Source organism: Benincasa hispida, chromosome 1, assembly GCF_027475165.1.
Source record: "Benincasa hispida cultivar pf3 chromosome 1, pf3_genome.v1.1, whole genome shotgun sequence".
Taxonomy (NCBI): domain Eukaryota; kingdom Viridiplantae; phylum Streptophyta; class Magnoliopsida; order Cucurbitales; family Cucurbitaceae; genus Benincasa; species Benincasa hispida.
In genome coordinates, this window is record NC_143478.1 from 63,067,789 (window position 1) to 63,085,805 (window position 18,017).

Consider the following 18,017-nt stretch of genomic DNA (forward strand, 5'->3'; position numbering starts at 1 on the left):
GTACATCTAAGGATCCTACAACTGATATTCCTTGGTCTATTGTGGTTCCTGCAACATATAAAGAAATCACAAATGTTATTTTTGGAGTTATGCACCATTAATAGCTAACCAACGTTTCTTTAAGAAAATGTCCTAAAATGGTAGTTTCTTCTTCTACTTGAGGAAGAAAAAAGAGTAGATATTGTTTTCTATTCAAACAAGGAGTCAACTTTCCCAATTTTAGGAGGAGCTTCAATTCCAACAACTCTATTTGCCTTTGAAATCATCTCTTCTTTTCAAATACCAGAAACCCATTTTCAATTTAAGGAGATTCAACTTTGTATTTGAGGATGAGAGTTGATTTCAAAGCCATTCTCATTTTCCTTGTCATTCCCATTAGAAAATTTCTCAAGAAACTAACAGAAAAATGTCTAAAAATGGTAGCTTTTTGTTTCTTTTCAAACAAGGAGCCAAATTCCCCAAACCTCATTTGCAATTCAAGGAGACCCAATTGAATTTCAAAGCCATTTTTTGGATTTGCTGTGTTTTCCCCAGAAAATTTCTCAAGAAACAAATAGAACAAAGAGAAAACAAGGAAAAGAAAAGAAAAAAAAAAAAAAAAAACTAACCATCACTAGTGGGAGCTGTTGGTGAAAAAATTAAATAAAAGAAAAATAAGCTTTTGAGAAATCCCACATTGCTAAATTTGTAATTTGGAATCTTTTTTATAAACCTCTACATTTAATTTCAAGTTTGGGTCTCATGGGGTACTCAAAATTTAGAGGGGTAAGAAGAGAAGCAAAGTTGGGTTTGGTGGACATCTTGTGCCAGTGTAGCTTTGATCGAGTAGATTTATTTATTTTGGTATTATTCTAAGGACGGCGTAACCATAGTTGAACTACTTGCACAGATAATCGATTTTTGTTTTGTAGGTTATTTTTCCACATTAGATGCTGTTCAATAGCAACTGTTTATTGTCCACCAGAGGTAACTGTTCCAAAAATTTTAAGACGTTTTAATCTGCCATTATTGTAATGGCAACTTCGACTAATATTATGTCCTCTGACCTCAACCCTCCATTCTGATTCGAAGGAGCAAATTTCAAACGGTGGAAGTAGAAGATATTGTTCTTCCTTACAGTCAAGAAGATAGCTGACGTCTGTACTATGGAGAACCGATTGAACAACAAATAAAAGATGTAGCTGATTGGGAAGAAAACGATTTCTTATCCAAAAATTTTATATTAAATCGTTTGATTGATGATCGTATGATTATTACAATACAATAAATAAACAAAAGAAATATGGGATGCTCTGCAGAAAAAATATGATACCGAGGAGACCAATTTGAAAAAGTATGCCGTTAGCCATTACTTGAAGTACCAAATGACAGATGACAAATCTGTAGAGGCCCAATCCCATGAATTGCAGAAGATAGCCTACAAAATTATAAGTGAAGATGTAACACGTCAAATTCCAGGAAATTGCATGTATTTATCTTGATTATTTAGTTTTGGACTTTGAATTTTAAAGACTTAGAATTTATTTGTTTTGGTTAAATCGATTTAAATTAATCTTGATGGAATTAATTCAATTATTGGGAGTGAGATTTAATTTTGGTTTTGGAATTTTAATTACCGGATGGAAGTGAGATTTGATAAAATAACTTATATTTTCTTTGGTTGGTGACGAAAAGAGATATTTTATTTTTGGTTGAGGAAAAGGATAAAAGAGTTTTATTTATTTAAATAGAAATCTAGATTTGCGTGAAATTTAAGAAAAAGGAAAACTAATTAAAAGAAGACAACCCTTATTCTTCTGTGCGTCCCCCCACCGCGCGCGCGTGAGTTGGCGCACACTCGTTGACCGGAAGCCCTCAGACACGAGCCGTGCACGCCGTTGCTGATCCAGCTGCGACCGAAGCTCCGCCAACCGTCTTTCATCCTCTAGCTCCACCGTCGTCGTCGCTGTTGTCGGTATCCGCGACAGTTTTCGTCCGAACAACTTTGGTCTTCTCGTGTGGCCTTCTGTTCGCGCACTGTTGGGTAAGAATTTTGTTATTTTTGGTCAGTTTCTTGAAAGATCTTGGCTATTCAATGTGATTTTGGTCGCAGTTTAATCTTGAATTTACGAGGTTGAAGTTGAGGTTCTAAGGCATTTTAACGGCTGCCCAATTCTTCGTTGGTTTAATTTTGGTAAGTTTTGGGGTAAGTTATGTGGGGATTATTGGTTTAAATTGTGTAGGCTTTGGGGATTGGCCCCACAAGTTGAATTGTGTGTTTATGGTTGGTGTTAGGGACTTTGATTCAAGCTTTTGTTAATTTAAGAGGAAAGTTCAACTGCTTGATTGTTATTTTGCTTAGGCCTAAATCTGAGGTAAGCGCTTCGCTACCAGTTTGCCCTCAAATCTAAGTTATTGTTAAGTATGAGATTGTACTGTAAGCTGATTCTGTGTGTTGGTTTGTACTGTTATGAGTTACTATATGACTAGCTATGTTTGACGATTGAGGGGGCTATGGAGGCTTATGCTTATGCCATGAAAATTGTGTTGTATGTGAATGATATAGTATCTGAACGATGGATGTATTTTGAGACTGTTTTACCCCTTTCAGGCATGATTAAAAATTATGATCGTATGCTTATGACTATACTAGACTGATAGTGACTGTTAGTATTTCTATTGGGTCATTGTTCTTGCTCGAATCAATGTCGTTAGTTCGACTCTCACTGAAACAAAAATATTTATAAATTACCGAAACCTACATCTTATACTAACAAGTAGCATAAGCGGAAAGTACGGGATCGATCCACAGGAAAGGCTTGTTTAATCTTTTCTTAAGCTAAGTTCAACTATGAAAGCAATAAAAATAGGTGTTTGATAAAGCAAGAAACATATTTGAAAACCAAAGGATAAAAGATAATTGTAAACAAAAGTGGTTCAATCTTATTTCTAGTTCAAGTTAGAGATTCAATACAATCTCTATCATTGATTTCTACAAATTTGTCATACAAACGAATTATGCACACAACTACTCGCTTGACTCGACTAGGCTAACCTCTACAAAAGCAGATATCTAGTGAAATCTAATCAAGAAAGTGTTCTAAATATTGATTAAAGTTGAAAAGGTCTAACCCTAACCAACCTATATGCCTCTAGTTCTATTGGGTTCGACAGCTTCCATATAGAATAGAAGACATATTATGCATTAATTTCGAGAATTCAATTGTGTCGATTAATTGTCAAGATCGCCATATTCAATTAACTGATTTTGTTCTTGAATCTAGCAATTTATGTATTCTAAGAGTAGTCATCAAATGCAAAATTAATCATTGCCACTTGGTAGACCTTAGCTAGACATTCTTATACATGAATACATCCTAGCGACATATCCAATCAAGATTGTAGCAAAACTAAGAATCTTGGCTTAACATGCTTAAAAGACACCTAAATATGATTTTAGAACTTAAAACCGATTTAAGAATCCATAATTTTAGAATGCAATTTACAAAGATAAGCATAAAACTCAAGAATATTGCAAAAATTTTTGAAACCTAGAAACAAGATTGAAGAAATTACTTCACAAATCCATAGATAAATCTATGAAGAAATCCATTACAATGTTTACAATCAAAGAAAGAAATGAAAATCTAACTAATTAAAGACAAAGTTACCAAGGAGCTGAACTGGTGAAGAGAGAAACTCTGGACTCTATGACGAATTTTGCCTCCCTCTACCTAAAAATGAAAGAAAACGTTTTATAGTTGCAGGTGTAGTGTCGCGATGCTGAGGCTAGCATTGCAACACTAAATCGTAAAAAAATAAAATCAAGAAACATTAGGCTAGGGTCTTGTCACTGCGCTTGACGCTGGGTTGCGTGAGGCGCACGTGACAGTTCCATCAAATTCCGGCACGTTGCGATGTTGTTGGAAGCGTTATAACACTGCCCTGTTTTGCAGTAGATGGATGCTTTCTGTCTTTAAGCATTGCTCGACGCTTCTGGGAGGATCATGACACTGGGTCTAATGGCATTTTGGTAATTACTTTGATTTTCTTCAACTTTGTTGACTTCTTGGTTATTCTTGATCTTTTTGAGCCCAATTTTCTCAAAATGACTCCTAATCGCTCCCGGGACTGTTTTGACTATAAAATGAACATTAAAAGTAAACAAATAACATAATTTTGAGGGAATTAATGTAGAAAATATATCTCTCTTAAAGACCTATCTGTCATGCACATCGTATGTGGTGAGCCTTCAGGCTCACACCTTATGCCTATGATTGTGTCCCTTCGAGGTCACTACCTATGAAAGCGTGCCTTCGGGTTTGCCCCTTATGCCTATGCCTATGCCCATGCCTACGATGCGAAATGTGCACTTGAGTTCTGATAGGAATGCTAATAGCTCATCTAGTGGTCCCTATAGCGGGTTGCTTACTGGGTATATTTATATACTCATTTTTTTCTCTTCATGTTTTTCAGGTAGAGGTAAAAATAGACCAGCGAATGACAAGAGGGATCCATGATCCAATCATTGAGACATGATGATGCTTCCGCACTTATGTTTTATTTTATTTTATTTTTGGCATGATTTAGGTTAGGTGTTTGACATTTAAAACTTTTGGTATTTCGTTTATTTGTTACCCTATTTATTGATTTATTTAATTTGTTCTAAATCAGAGTTAGGGTGCCCAAACTGTTTTATGATATTATTAAAATTTGAAAAGTCTCATTCCTTTATTTAAAATTTCCCTTTTTGAAATATACATTGTCAAGCTTATGCATGCATGTAGTAGCGTCCTGGTAGCATGGTAGAAAGTTGAGTCGTTATAGTTGGTATCATAGTCTAAGTATTAGGTTCTATAGATTGACTTACTAGGTGAGTCCAAATTGTCCCATTGGCCATAAATGGATTCTTCGTCATCGCCAGGTATGTCCCTTAAAGGAAAGTCGTTTAGGATTTTATGCATGAAACTTTACCTGAATTGTAGTTGTAATTGACAGAATTTCTTGTAAGGATTTTTGTTAAAGTTTATTACATGTGTTATCAAGAGATGGCACCACGAACAAGAAGGGGCAATCGAGTTAAGAATGTTAGTAGGGAGCAGGATCCTGAAGTACAAGACCATGGGGTGCAAAACCCAAAAGCACAAGACCCACCGCCAATTGACCTTTATGGGTCAACCTATAAAAGGGTTAGAACAAGAAGTGGGCCTCAAAATCCTATCGTACCCCCACAAGTGTAGACATCCTCAGAGATCCCAATCGAGTATACCGTCATGGCTGTAGCAATTGGAGAAGTTGTTACGAAGGCTGTAGTGGGGCAATTAAAGGACATCATGGTGGAATAGATATTCCAACATGTTCAGTCGCAGCAAATACCTCCCTCGCAGGCTTTAACACCGTAAGTGTAGAATCAGGACCAGGCTTTGACCAAATTGTGGTAGGTATTTCAAAGGAGGCTATGTATTTACGAGACTTTAAAAAGTATGACCCCCGACATTTGATGGGTTGCTGAAGGACCCCACTGAGGCGGAGTTGTGGATGTCTTCCATAGAAGGTAACTTTCGATACATGAGGTGCCCAGAAGAGTAGAAATTGTAGTTCACCATATTTATGCTTGTTGATAACGTTAAGCACTGGTGGCACTCAATAGAAGGAATGATAGATGCCAGTGGAGGCTATGCAATGTGGGACCAATTCAAAGAACAATTATACGAAAAATACTTCTCTGTCCACGTGAGGTACAAAAATAGGCCGAGTTTACGAACCTAAAGCAAGGGACTATAATGGTGGAAGAGTATGAGGAAGAGTTTGACAGGCTGTCTTGTCTCGCCCTCGACTTGGTGTCCACAAAAGCAAAGAGAGCTGAAAGATTTGTTCAGAGGCTTCGAGATGGGGTGCGAGGCATTGTGCAAGCATTTGAGCCTACTACCTGTGCAACAACATTGCGTGTGGTAGCGCAAGTAGGTTGTCCATCGGGAGTAGAGTTTTTGATGTCCTTAGCAGTAGAACCCACCTCAGGTCATAAGAGGAAAGTTGATTAGAGAGCTCTGGAGCCTTCGCTGAAGGTTTAGAACACAGACATACCACTAGAACACATCAAGCAACAAATTTTTAATTCAGGAGAAGTATGGAGGGACATGCCTGTGTGCAAATTGTGTGGGAAACGTCAATGGAAATGTTCTGATAGGTACAGGGACTTGCTTCAAGTGTAAGTAGGCAGGACATACGACCAACCAATGCCCTAGTAGTGGTTTGTAAGTGGTAGGGGTCAGCTCTCGAATTCATAGTAGGGTACACTACAACAAATAGACATTTTAATAGCATTTACGATAGCTTTAACTATAAAATGCTATTAAAAAGGAGCGAAAAAAGATGCGAGAAGTAAAAATTAGGGTCAGTGCCAAAGAATGAAATTTTCACTCTTTTTTTTCTTCATCCTTCCGTCTTTATTTTCTTCACTCTTCTCCATTTCATTTCTCCTCCCTTTAGTTTAAGCAAATCTCCTTATTTTCTTCGACCCAACATCGCCATTTTCTCCACCTTATTTCTCCTTCTCTGCCATTCACAACTCCTCTGCTCAGCAATCAATATCAACACCCTTTCAACAATTAGGCAACCTAGAAAGGTATGAGCATCATAAATCCATATAAAATGTTACCTGCAAGGGTGAAATTAGGGCGGACAAGTACCCATTGAAAGAAGTGGATGGCTAGGCATCGACAATAGCAACAAAATCCTTATACAATGTAGGGAACAAGCTTGAGATTTCATCCTATGTTTTCTCCGAACATTCTTATTCTCTTGTTCCATTCTAGCAACTCCACCACCTGGTGATAAGTCGTTCAAGCAACTCTAACTCTATTATTTGCTCTGTCATTCTTAACTCGGTTAACTTCTTATTCCTTCTTATTTCTCTTGGTCTGCTACAATTATCGGCAAGAGTGGGTTTTTTTCTCTAACCATAGGCAAAAGGGGAGTTTTGAATCCTAAATTTGTTCTCCCTTATTCTTTGTTTTCTCCTTAATTTTTTGTTTTTGTTTTTCTTTATGTTCCTTTGCTCTCTCGCTGCCTTTATCGTGCCCAACTTCCATTACAGTCGCTTCACCATCTCAGTCTCCAATCTATTTATTTTATTTTTTGATGGCTTTTTTTAATGGTCGATACCAATGCATGGGGACTCAAATCTCTTCACCAATGGCTGTTAATTAATAGTATTTTTTATTTGTTTGAACTTGACATTTTCAATATCTGTTGGCAAATCACCCACAGAAAATTTCAATTAGCTATTTAAAACCCTCTATTTTGGCCTTCGGAGAAGGTGGTGAAATGTGGGTTTCTTATTCTTGTTTGATTGAAGTTCTTACCATTGTACACATGTAATCGATAAATTTGATGTGTTAATATCCCTCTGTTGGTTTATCTTTTGTGTTGAGTCTTAATGCATACTGGTTTGCTTGATATGGGGAAATGTTTTGAGGGCTTATTGAGTGGGATTGTGTAACTTTAATTTGGATGTTTCAAGCTCTCGCTATTAGAAATCAAAGTTCATGTGCTTTTTAATTGGTTCAATTATTTCTCATGGATTTTCAGTTTGAGAAAATCTTCTGATCAAAGTTCCTCAATTTTTTCATGTTATTGTCATCACCGGGCAGCTAATTTCTCAATAAAAAATGCCAATCTCTTGGAGGTTGATATTTTGGCAAAGAAGTTTTCATTTATTTCTCAAGATTTTCACAATTTTCGTTAGGAGTAATGTCGTGCCAAAGGTGTATTTCATGATTTGTTAGGTTGGATTGTAGAACAATTGTCTCATTTATGTTTAATCTGTTGAAATATTTGTAATTTGTGTCTTTAAGTTGCCAAATGATACTTAAAAAAAAAAGTTGTCAAATGATAAAAGTAAACAGTTTTAGACAATTGAGAATAGAAAGAATAAACACTGACTTTTCTTTATTCAAATAATCATATCGATTCCAGAATTGAATTGCACACAAAGTTACTAAGAGATTATACACACATTGTAAAGAAGGTAAGAACAACTTGCCATTTAGGAGCCAAAGCAATGTGGATGATTTCTGAATGAAATCACATTTGGCATGTTCACTAATTGAAGAAACTGCATGAATATTGAATATTGATTGACAGATTAGGAGGCTTTTACTTTTGTTGTGGTGCTTCCAATATGGCATTGGATTGACAAATTTGAATGGAAGGTTATGTGAGCTCTATTGAGAAAAAAATGTGATTGATTACTTCTTCTAGCTTGTGTTGTGGAGTTTGGATTCTTGGTTTGAACATTCTTTCATTTTTTCATGTTTTAAAACATTACATAACAAAAGAAAAAGTTAACAAGCAAGAAAAGACATAAGTACTTTTTCCTAAACTTAATGGAGTTATTCTGGTAACGATGAGTTGTAATCTCTTTCATATATATTTGTTGATACTGATTATTTATTTTGGTAGACTTAAGTACTTTTGGTAATGTGAAAATCTCTTTCAATTATTTGTTAGCATCGATTTATTTTTGTAGACTTAAATTCCTTTTCTATTGATGAGAATCTCTTTTAAATGCTTGTATACGCTGATTTATTTTAGTAGGCCTACTTTCAAATTTTTAGTCAAGTTAAAGCAGCCCTAGCTGCAATGTAAAGGACTCCAAAAGTAAGGCAATTATTATCGTGTTTTCTACCTCACCCTTGGGGGTCATGGTTAAGAGTGGTAAGTTCTTCAATTTTCATGGGAGCTTTAGTGTATAGAAAAAGTATAATTGGATTGTGTCTCTATGATTAATTATAATGTTGCCTAGACTATTTTTTGCAATCTCTCATTACTTGCCATCTTTTCCTCTTTTAGTGAGTGTTTGATTCTTTTGTTTGTTGATTCTATTAATAAATATTCGTATAATCGTTTCTTCCATTGAAAATGTTTTGCTTGAATCAATTTTTTCTCTAAGGATAATTTATTTGGAAGATTATAACTCATTGTTCAAAGTCTCCAACTCATATTTCAACTTGTAATAGGTAAGCTTTCCTTCCAAAGAAGAGCTAGTTTTTTTTTTTTCTTTAATTATTTTGTCAATTAATTTGATTATAATTAATTAGCTGACTTTATGACATTGTTGTGATCTTCTGATCTTCTGCAAATAGAAGGGGCCAACTGGAATAATTTCTTTTGTGTATTGTTTGCATTTATTAAAAGTCTTATTGTGATCTAGTTTATGTCTATTGTGCTTTCAAAATAATAGAGTTTTTTCTTTAAAAGAAAAGTCCCTTCGCTGGTCCTACCAACAAAAATGGGCTGCTAAAAGAAGAGAGCATCTTCAAAAAAAGACATCGATTGTTAACCATGGCATAGAGACATTTTTAAGGAACCTTTTTTCTGGTTTTGATTGTTAAAATGTTACTTGGGCATTGTTTTGGGAGTTTGCGAGTGAAAGTGTCACTAGGTAGTTTTAAGAGTCAAAGTGTCATTTTTAGATGTTTTTCTTCCTATTTTCTATGATCTTTAAACCTTGTGGCCTTGGGTACTTGGACATTGTTGAATAATTCAATTAAAAGACTTGAAACATGGAGATGAATATGATTGGATAAGTGAAAATTATTGACGATTTTTAGTGTTATGTAAGAATGAGACTGGGGATGATTGGGAAAATTTAGCTAATATATTTGGTAGAGTTTGGGGGATAATTGAGGTTTTTCTCAATGACGTAGATTGATCTGTAAACATTACCTTATTCTTTATTGCATGTTTCTTTGGGTACCTTGCATAAAAAAATTATTATAGAGTGAATTATGTACCCCTTTCCTTTTACTTATGATTCTTGGTTTATGATTGTTTCTCGAGCAATCAATAACTGAGTTGTAATATCGTATTCTTTTGCGCTTACTACTTGTGTGGATGAGCAAATGGTTCTTGGTTTTCTTTTGCTTTTTTCTTTTTATAGATTTTTCAGCTATTTTGGCTATCAAAGAAGATAAATACCTGAAATTTCATTGTTGAAAAAGTAATTTTAATATCTAAAAAACAAGTGTGGGTAGTTCTTTAGCTTTTTGGAGTTACTAATTAATGTAATGTTTCAATCTCTCAAATATCAAATGCGATGGTTTCTTATACTTTGAACTTTATATTTCTCCACACATTGAAGATTGACATATTTTAGTTGATCATATTAGTACAGTATTCATGATTTTCCTCTTATAAAATAACATAGTATTTGAAGGTCTGTGTCTTATGCTCCCTCTAGTTGGTCGATGACATCTTTTATGAGAACGTGTGGCTTCGATCTTCTAATGAAGTCTTTGCTTGTGATTCATTAAACTCTTCCTCGATTATAGAGGTTTGTTTCTTCTCTTCTTATTTCTCATTTGGTTGTGTTGATTATCCCTGATTGAATTTTCAATGGATTTTATTGGTAGGGTTTAGGTGATGTGGTTGTATTCTTTTTTTTTGGTGACTATGAGCTGATTTTTAGACTTGGGACTGGTGGTTCTGAGCTTTATTTTGTGGTTGGGTTGTTTGATTAGTTATCAAGATGAATTCGTTTTATGCTTCTGTTCTTAAGACTAATATAAAATTGAGGGAAGAGCTTGATGATTATATTTGTTAGGATGCTCTTTGATCAATTCTATGTGAATAAGTTGGATGCTTAGATGATCAAATTTGTGGCAAATAAATTTAGCATAAAATTGAAGGGGAATTGAGGATGATTGAGAATGTAGATATCTGGGACCCGTGTATTGGGATGAGATGGTGGTGTACTTTAAGGCACTTTACTTTTATACAATAATTTGTGGACTTCGTTATTAAATAAGCTTTCATTATTTGTAGACTTCTTTCCTTAAACAAATTTTAACCGATTTTAATAAATGAGAATACTTAGATGTTGCTTGGGTAATATGCAGTTTTTGGTGTCAAATTGAATTAAGAATAGGAAATACTTGCTCTTTGTAACTTAGATATTTGTGAATTGATTTTAATCATTGTGCCTATTCTTTATTGCTTTGAGCTAAATAATCAACATTAGCTTTCTTCCAAATAATTATTTTATTACAGAATGATTTTATGTTCTTGTTCTCTTAAGGGATTGTGTTATTTGTTCTCTAATTCTGTTAAGTGGTTGTGCTTTTGTGTTCTTATTTTGTTAATAGTTGTATCTTTGTTCCCTTAAGAATTTAGAGAAAGTTATGTTGGTTATTTTTTGCAATTACAGGTCCAAAACCAATGCCTAGCTTCTGTTATTCTTTATGATTACAATATAACTCCAAGATGGAGTTTATGATTTTCCTTTAGATTCAAAAGTGGTCTTAATCAAATTTCAAGTGTAATATAATGTACCATTGTGGGAGATATTAGGTACAAGTTCGAGTTTTTTCTTTTATATTTTTTGCACGAAGTTGACATGTAACAAGATTGTTTGTTTGTATGTTTCTCGATTTTACTTGTCTATTTCTTTATGGATTCATTTGGCAGGTTGGCTCCCTTCAATGGGGTAAATAACAAATGAAAATACAGGGTAATTAAAGTCTATGAAAATACACTTCTAATTCACCTCATGGTTTCTCAATTTTGTCTTTCATATTAGTTCTCAACGTTAAAGTAAAGTCTATGTCCTAATCTCCCTTCTCCGACCTTCATATCTCATTTAGATGTTGGATTTTTGTAAGACTTGCATTTAGACAAGAAGGAACGCTAGGCTTCGATGGAGATGCACATATCACTCAAGATATTTGTATAAGTTTAATTTTGTATTCATTTTTGTTCTTAATGTTGAAAATTCTTAATTTTGAATTTAGATTTGTAAATTGTTGGCTTGACCAAATGTCTAGTATTAAAGACTTCGACTTTTCTTAGGTATTGATCTATGTTTTCAAAAATACACAAATTTAAAGTAAGTAGTTACTTCAATCTTCTTGTTTATGTCAAATAACCATGTAAACCCTTGATATTTAGGTTTATTGAATCGAAGGGAAAGATTGTGATTTCTCTATCTTTGAACTTTGGTATATGGTCTCTTTAATTGCATGCAGTACTTTTTCTCCTCATATTTGTTTTTTACAATAAAAAGTCAATTATAGCATTTTTTTTAATGCTATGAAAACTTTTCAGGACATTAAAATTATCCAATAAAAAATGAATATTTTATATTTTTTTTATAGCAGTGAAAAAACGTTGTGGAAAGTCCGGGATTTTAAATAACATCGACTACAACAACATATCTAAAACGCTATAGGTAGTTTATAGCATTTTTTATAGCTATAAAAATGCTATAGAAAATATTTTATAGTGTTTTTTTTTATTGTTATGAAAAACGCTATAAAAGATCTTCTATAGCGTTTTTTGCTAATGCCATGAAATGTTTTCATAACATTAAATATGTGCGATCAAGAGTTGATTTTTTATAACGCGTTAAAAAATGGTATGGAAAGTCGGGGGTTTTCAATAACATGGGCTATGATAGCATTTCGAAAATGCTATGGAAAGTCTACGACAATGTTTTTTCAATACTATCGAATGTGATATTTGTTGTCGTGTATATGCATCAAAATTTATATTTAATAAAACAAAAGGAGAGACTTACCACTTAAAGGACATCTAAATTTATGATTTTTTCATTTATTTATGAATAAGGAAAATTTAATTAAAAAATAAATACATTTTCTTAAAGCTTGAATACAGTGAGAAAAACATGATGAATTTCGAAAGAATGAAACAAAGAGAGATTTGTTGGAATAAAAGAGAAGGAAGAAAAAAATCAAGAGAGGGAAGGAGATAAAAGTAAAAAAAAAATTGGAGAGAAAAACTTTTAGGTTTTTTTTAGTGTGATGTTGTGTATGTTCACTCATGGTAACCCAATTCATATAAAACCCAAAGCCCTTTCAATTAGGAAAAAAATCAATCAAATTAAATCTAAAAGGAACTAAATAATAAAATTGATGGAGTGAGATGTTTGGTCATAATTAATTTCTTCCAAATTTGATTAGATATAACTTTTTTATAAAAAAGGATTTGAATATTCAAAACCTTATCCTCCATCCAAAATAACTATTTTATTTTATTTTATTTTAATTAATAAAAAATTAAAACTATTCATTTATTAAATACTCAAAAGTTTATTTGTTTGTTTATTTTATCTTAAAAGCTAATAAATTCCAAATTATGCAAAAAAATTACAAAAATTAGCATGACGAAATAAAATACCGAACAAATTTGGAGGTCTACAGAGGCCTAAGTAGTTGTGAAAAGTTTCTAGTTATTTGGAATATGTTTGATGTTTAGGAATGGATAAAAAATATATTATGTAATTGAGTATTCAAAAATTGAATTCAAAATTTGTGTCTAGTATATGTTTACTTTGTAGGAATTTGTTATGTTTTAAGAGTGTGAAAAAAAGTAAGCATTTTTTTCATAAAAATTTTAGGAAAATATGTGCATAGTTGGGCATTTAAAAAAATAGCAAAAAAAAAAAAAAAAAAATAAAAAAAAAAAAAAAAAAAAAAAAAAAAAAAAAAAAAAAAAAAAAAAAGACAAAATCAATTTGGTTTAGAAAAGCTGCATTAGATACCCCAATTCAATTTTGCTTTCTCCAAACACAGAAAATTTAACTCCATAGACAATTAACTCTCAAGGCTTGTGTTTTTAATTTAATGCACACTTAACACTTATAAATTTACAGTTTGAAGTTTCATTTTGCAGTTTTCTTTCCTTGAAGAATAAAATTGAAAGTCATTAATGAGGAGAGTTGTATTCAATAATTTTAATTGTTGCCTTAAAGAACAAAAGTTATAATGCAAAACTGCATATCAATCTCAACCATATATAAACTCTTCTCCAATTTTATTTTCAACCACTCTTTCCTTTCTCTTTGTATAATCTTAATAATTTTGAGGCTTTGGAGATCTTTTTTTTCTTTTGTTATTTTTACAAGTTCAAAGATACTCCTAACTAGATATATTATACATCAATATTAAGGTAATATTATATAATATATCATTTTTCTTTTTCATCTTGTCCTAACTGATAAATTATGGTAAATTTAATACTATATCAATGCTCTAACCATTAGAATTGTTGGACAAGAATTTTGGAATTTATAATGGAATACCACATATTCCTTTTGATTTTGCTAGTTGTTTTCATCCCAAGTATTTTGGGTCATAATGTTGCAAAAGGAAAAATTGTGGTTGATGAAACCACGAAAATAGCAGAAACTGATGAAAATTTCATTTGCTTCACTATGGACATTTGGCCTCATGATGAGTGTAGTCAACCCAACCTTTGTGTTTGGGATGATCATGCATCAATACTCAATGTGGTGAGATTATATAATAGTCCTGGACATTAAAAGAAATTAATTATGAAGAAAAGAAAGTAATTATAATTCATGTAGTATTTTATTAATCTTTTTTCTTTTAATTAGGATTTGTCTCTTCCTATACTTAACAAAGCTGTTCAAGGTTTGGCTCTTTGAAATACATAACTAAGCTAATTAATCTTTACTTGGGTTCAATTGATGCATAAAATTCTAACTTTATCTTATGCATGGTTTGTATGCGATATTAGCTTTCAAGTCATTAAGAATTAGAATAGGAGGTACCTTACAAGACAGGTTGATATATAATGTTGGAGAAGGTTTCAAAAGCCATTGTCAACCATTTCAAGCAGACAACGATTTACTATTTGACTTTTCAGAAGGATGTTTGTACATGGAAAGGTGGGATGATTTGAACAACTTTTTTAACAACACAGGGTATGTTTTTTTATTTTTTTATTTTTATTTATTTATTTTCTATATGTTTTCTTGCTTTTTGTATTTCTCTCCAATACTTAGGGTTTTTTTTTATAAAAAAAATAGGGCCATTATAACCTTTGGCTTAAATGCTCTCTTGGGTAAACACAACACAAAAGGAATGCAGTGGGAAGGAAATTGGAACTACAGCAATGCTGAGGCTCTTATTCAATATACAGTGGATAAGAATTATCAAATAAATTCATGGGAGTTTGGTAAGTTAAATAATACCAAATCTTTGTTGAGTTAAGTAACTATGAATGTTTAAGGGTGACACCAAAGGAATGACATCTTTGTTCACACCCTCCATTTAAATCTCAGCCCCACAATTTTTTTTATTTAATTTCGTGGGAACTGGGATCAAGGTAGAGATTTTTGGCTGGAATTATTCTCCCTAACTTTTTAAATGGGCAATTTCTATTATAATTTTCAATTTAAGGAAAAAAGTCTTCATTATCCTAATTCAAAACAATACAATTAAATTGTTCAACCCTAATTTTTAAAAGTTTAAATTTCATTATTACAATGTATATTCTATTACAAAATATACCGTCTAAAATGGGGAGAGAAAAATCCTCCCTATTTTCTCTCTCTCATTTTCTATGTAAATGATGATTCCATGCTCCGACAAAATAAGTGGATTGTTTCTATAATTAACTATATTTAATGTTGATTATTGGGTGGACGTAATAGTATTGGTGCAAGTGTTAGTGCTTCACAATATGCAAAAGACCTAATGAAGCTTCGAGAAATTATAGATCGTTTGTACAATAATTCCCAACAAAAACCTTTAATGGTGGCACCTGGTGCTTTCTTTGATGACAAATGGTACCATGAACTTGTTAAAAAAAACTGGATTCAAATATTGTCAATGCTCTAACTCATCATATATACAACATGGGTACAGGTAATTATGTACATATATCAATTAATATTTTTTTACCATTTATATAAACTCAAAAGTAAATATTATTATAAACTAATAATTGACACTTTTAATTTTGGTATATATACATATATAGGTGATGACCCCAAGTTGATTTATAGGTTTGTTAATCCAACATACCTAAGTCAAGTATCAAACACATTTAAACAACTTGATAACATAATTCAAAAGCATGCACCTTGGGCTTCTGCTTGGGTTGGAGAAGCTGGTGGAGCCTATCATGGTGGCAGTCCTCATATTTCTGATGCATTTATCAATAGTTTTTGATAAAAATATATTTTAGTTTACATCTTTTTCTGTAGTATATTCCCCCTCCATTTAATTTAAATTTGAATTGAGTAATAGGTATCTAGATCAACTTGGGATGGCCTCTTTGTACAATACCAAAGTATATTGTAGGCAAACTTTGATTGGTGGATTTTATAGTGTCCTCAAAGCTAAAACTTATCTTCCTACACCAGATTACTATGGGTAAGATTATTAAATTTATAAAAGTCAAATGTGTACCAATTAGTCTAGACTCTTATATGGATATATATATATATATATATCTAAATTTCTTTCTTACTTGTTTTGGTATTTTATTTTTATTAAGGCACTTCTCTTCCACCGATTAATGGGCTCAAGAGTTCTCAAGGTTGATAATAATGTCTCATCTTATCTTCGCACCTATGCTCATTGCTCAAGAGGAAGAGTAAGAATCCACTTTTTAAAATTAGAGAAATTTAATAAATATGTGCAACAATTAAATTTGAATTGATTACCTATCATTTCCTTGTAGTCTGGTGTAACCTTGCTTTTCATCAATTTGAGTAATACAACTGAGTTCACAATCAAGATTGAAAGCCATATGAACCCGAGTTTACATAATAGCAATTCGAAAAGACCAAGTGACTCTAATTTGAAGTATAGTTCAAAGGTCAAAGATCCAAATCTACCAACACAAAATGGTTTACTTAGAAGCTCTACAGTGCTTTTAAATGAAAATCCATTAGAGCTTACAAAAGAGGGGGAATTGCCAAATTTTACACCTGTTTATAGTGAGAGTAATTCTTCTATAAATATTGCTGCTTGGTCCATTGCTTTCATTGTCATCCCTGACTTTGTAGCTGCAGGATGTTTGGATGCACCTTAATTTCATTTTTCAATCAATCCCTAATTATACATGTGTGCTTATAATTGATCTTATGTAAACCAACTAATATGTGAGAAAGAAAAAGTTGTTAATGTCTAAAATAAATAAAACTGCATATTCGCACTCCTTATCTTTTCAATGTTATTATTATTAATTAGCCTTAAAACCTATATATATGAAATTTAACAAAAATTAGAGTTTTCAAATTGAAAATATATGAGAAGTTCATCTTTTGGGAGGACAAAAAAGAGAAAATAATTGCATTATTTGACTTCTTTTTACTGTCAGATTTAGTTGTATTTTTTCAATAAAGCTTTATATTAGTTCTTATTATAATTTGAAAATACTTTTTATAAAACTTGGTAAATAATCATAATCATTTTCACTCAATGAAGGACATTAAATTAATAGATTTTCAAAATTTATAAAGTGAAAGGTTACTAAAGAGCCAAGGGGAGGTAAATAAGTTGAAGCTCATGGTGAAGATCAGAAAGCTCATGAAGAACATGCAAGGTGGAGACTTGGAGACACTGAAACACATATCACAAACGATAACATGGAAAAAACACTTTCGTAAACTTTCCATTGCATTTTCGAAACGTTATCGTAGTCCATCTTATTGAAAGTCCTCGACTCTCCATAATGTTTTTTTTAACAATATAAAAAAGCCATAAAAAATCAACTTTTGGCAGCGTAAATTTATTGTTATGAAATCTTTTCATAGCGATAGTAAAAAGAGCTATAAAAGATCTTTTATAGCAATTATTATCACGGTAAAAGAAAAAATTATAGAAGGTATTTTAAAAAAATTATAGAAGGTATTTTATAACGCTTTTATAGTGGTAAGAAAGCACTATAAAATATATTCTATAACATTTTTAGGCATGCTGTTGCAGGCAATGTTATTGAAAATCTTTGACTTTCTCTAGTATTTTTTCAATGCCATAAAAAAGGCTGTAAAAATTCTATGGCATTTTTTCAACTTACATCAAAGACATAATTTTGTGTGTAAACATTTTATAGCATTTTTTACTGTAGAAAAAAAATGTTACAATCGACATTGTTATAGTTTAGAATTAGCTATATTTGTTTAAGGGTGCTTGGTGCTTGCTGGTTTGGTGATTGTCTCAGGAAATGTTTTGTAGGATGTCTCTTGGGTTGTCCATTCTGCA

At 32.3% G+C, this 18,017-nt stretch overlaps 1 long non-coding RNA gene across 1 annotated transcript; it reads left to right on the plus strand.

The window, feature by feature from the left end:
- Nucleotides 1-1,732: 1,732 nt before the first annotated feature.
- On the plus strand, nt 1,733-11,424 carry LOC120073096 (uncharacterized). Its single transcript, XR_016525647.1, has 5 exons — nt 1,733-2,023; nt 2,093-2,173; nt 2,275-2,354; nt 10,223-10,315; nt 11,189-11,424. It is a non-coding gene; the product is annotated as an uncharacterized LOC120073096 (long non-coding RNA).
- Nucleotides 11,425-18,017: the final 6,593 nt, after the last annotated feature.